Here is a 3,838-nt window from a genome sequence, read left to right on the forward strand (position 1 = left end):
GTTGAAGGCCTTTCCTGCTTGTTTCTTGATTCTTGTTGGCCCCTTGTTCTCCTGGTCATTAAGAATTCTGAAGGCAGAAGTTATGTTGCCCTCTTATTGTTGGTTGGGCAGCTGCATTGATGTTTGCTGGATTTTGTCCTTTAAGGTAGCTACTTTTATTGGTTTCAGTTTGTAGGAATATTTTTTGTTGGCTGGACAGCTTCATTTTGCTTGCTAGAGCTGCTCCTTGCTTTTCTTTCCATTTTGAGAAGGCTTAGAGTTTGTGATTGGTGTTTTCTCCTTGTCTTGTTGTACATGTGTAAATGGATGTATATGGTTATTTTTGTTTATGGTTGTAGACGTGTTTTGGGTTAGTTTGTTTTTTAGTTTTTGTGTACAGTGCTCTATCTTGTTTTCAATCTTATTTTTGTTTGGCGAGATAGAAAGTAAGAGAGCAGTGTTCTTGGGTTGTTGTGTGTCTTTGGCTTTTTCCTTTGTTTCAGGCTTTTGGGTCCCTTTGCTTTGTTCAATGCATACTTAGCAAAAAAAAAAAAAAATCAAATGGGAAAGTTTTGAGTTTAATTGGTAAGTTGAAGCATTTGCGATATCTTAGTTTTTTCAGTGTAAATATTAAACTACTCTCTGATTCATTATCAAGACTAATAAATTTGGAAACATTAGACCTCTCTTACCATAGTGAGTTTATGGAACTACTAAGAGATTTTTAAAAAAAATGGTGAACCTTAGACATTGTAAAAATAAAAAGTGTGATTCTTTAACTGGAATGCCATATGGACTGACTATTTGTAGTAAGCCAAGGAACTAAACAGGCCATCAGAAAAAGTAATCATAGTGGGACAGAGGAATTATATGGGTTGAACAACTTGAGAGGAAAACTCAAGATTAAATACCTAAAATTTGAGGCAGGTAGAAAGTCGGCCAGCTTAGAAGGGAAACAATTTCTTCGGTCTATGACATTGGATTGGTGAAGAAGTGATGATAGGGAGGTTCAAGGAAATGAAGGAATAGATGAAGTAGAGGTGTTAGAAGGTCTAAAGCCACACCTAAATCTTAAGAAAATCAGTGTGAGATCATTCATGGGCGTTAACTATGTGATTGGCTTTTGTTTCTTACAAAGTTAACTTCAATTAGTATTAAAAAATGTAGAAAATGCAAACATGTCCCACCATTGGATAAATTGCCATGTTTGAGGACACTGTTTCTTAGCCATATAGATGATCTGGAGTATATCAAATAAGAGTTCGTCCACGTCGCCAGTAACATTCTTCCTATTGCTTGACCAATTCACCCTTTACGATTGTCCTGAATTTAAGGGATGGTGGAGGAAGCATGATTATAATGATACAGAGTTGCCTTCATTTCCTTGTCTTTCCAAATTAGATATCCAAAACTGTCCCAATTTGATGTTCATGCTGCTATATCCATCTTTGAAAGAATTGAAATTGCTCAAGATCAACTTGAAACCGCTGCAGTAGAATATGACGATGACATTGATGAATAAAGGGGAACCATCAACTTCCTCATGCCTTTCTGCCCCTCTCTCCAACTTAAAGTCAATGCTTCTATTTAAATTCTTGAACTAGAATCTTTTTCAGTGGGTGCGATGCAAAATCTGACTGTTCTTATGGACTTGAAAATTCTGTCATGTCGAAAAATTCTTCAACTAGATCCAGCATTAAAGTTTCTCCCATCTCTCCAAAATTGCATAATTACATCCAATAAAGAACCTGAGCCTAGATGGGAAGATATTCGTCGTATGGGTCTTTGTTTCATACCCAATTTCGTTTGAATTTAGTGGAGAATTCTTCTGAAATAGCTTAATACTTCTCTCCAAATTTATCGATCAATCATACTTAACGCTTTTTTTCTTATTATTATTATTATTTTTTTGAGTAAATACTTGTCCTTTAATGTCTTCTGTAACAGTTCCTTGTTATTGTATCAGCAATTGTTTTGCTGCTTCAGCAAATATGCAGATAGAGGAATTATCGTCTATCTGGTAATATTTCTTATTTCTTGTTCTGGTGTTTACTAGGATGAATAAAAAGTTCGAAGAAATATTAATGTGTATATATGTTACATATAATATTTTCTGGTTATATTTCATAACGCTCATAACCTCCTTATCATTTAGATAATGGAAATGTAGTGTACATTCCAATAGCAGAGCATTGAATGAAGGGTGAATGTTAGGCCTAATTTGGGATAATTTTAACCAGGGGTTGATCCCAACCAAGTTAGCTTGAGCTTAATTGTCAGTTCAACTCGTTTGAGCTTGAAATGAACAATCAAGGGTCAAGCTTGAGCTATGAGTATATGATGTTATTGAGTTCGAGTTTGAAGTTGAGCAAAGAAAATATTTGATTTGATAGGTTTGCAAGCAATTTGTGTATATAGATAAAACAACATCTTTTTAATTAATTCAAAATGATATCGTCGTTTTGCCCCAATATAACTTTATGTAAACAGTGTAAAATGACATCTTTTAATAATATAATTTAGAGTCCAAATAATATTGATTTACTCCAAGTTTATTAGAAGAAGCACAAATTCTGGACTTCTTCTTTGGTCCTCTTATATTGATGATGAACTCACAATATGAGCAAAACTTCATGGTTACTTTGATGCTTTTTTCTTTTTACATAATTATATAATGTACAATATGGTCATAATAACATACAAAAATGTTTTGTATTGTAGGCTAGAGAGACAATGATTCACTTGATTCTAATAGATGAGCAACTATTCATGATGATTGAGTATAATGGCTTCAATTTATTTTGCCAAGTTCTTCAGCCTTCGTACGAGAAAATTGGTAAGAAGCAAGTTAAGCCAGACTATCAAAGAGTTGTTTATGTTGAAGCAAGAAGACTGAAGAAAATTTTTAAATAATGTACCAAGGAATCTTACTTTTGGTTTGTGAAGGTTTGATGCGCAAAGCATTGAGTACATGATGACCACTGCACACTAGGTGGATCAAATATGATCGTTAAATAAAATAATAATAATTTTTGCCAACTACGGCCCTCAAAGAGAGGATTAGACATTACAAAGACGATGTTTAGTTATTTCAAGGACTAAGAAATAAAAAATATGGTAACTATTATTAGGATTTCTTTTAATAATCAATTTCATGAATGAGGGAAAATTTTAATATGCACAGGAGGTTATTGTGTGATAGAAATCTCATAACACATTAGGTGCACAACTCACATTATCAATCTATTGGTCCAAGATAGGGTTGATGAGATTAAACAAGTTATTAAAAACATCCAGGAGAATGTTAAGAATGTCAAAACAAGTGAGGTGAGATAGTTGTCATTGTGAGTTTTTGAAAATTTTCAATGATGTAACCAATATAGTAAAAAGATTAAGGAGATTTTTACAAAACAAGAATTTGATCCTGATCCGAATGTGGCAAGCATGATTACTAGGATAACAATTAAGTTTGATAAGTATTGAGAGAGGTAACTGTGTCTATGGCTATTGCTAGCACTGTGGATTTGAGGTAAATAACTTGAAATGAATTGTGGGTTTTTTTTATTTCTACATATTTTGTTCTCATTAGACATATTACTAATTTACTTATTTCTAATTTGTTATTTATCTTTGTGATTTTTCTATGATAAAGTTTGATATGTTAAGTTGACTTTTCCCGTTTTATATAATTAATAGAAGACAATAGAATCATCATACAATGAACGTGTGGACATTGTTTCCTTAAAAATACAAAGCATCGCACAATCACAAACATAGTTTATTGAATCAAGTATAATTTTTCATTAACTATTTGTTTAAAAACTTGATTTAAAATATTATGTATTTATTTGGACGTCAA

The sequence above is a fragment of the Mangifera indica genome, chromosome 10 (genome assembly GCF_011075055.1).
Source record: "Mangifera indica cultivar Alphonso chromosome 10, CATAS_Mindica_2.1, whole genome shotgun sequence".
Taxonomy (NCBI): domain Eukaryota; kingdom Viridiplantae; phylum Streptophyta; class Magnoliopsida; order Sapindales; family Anacardiaceae; genus Mangifera; species Mangifera indica.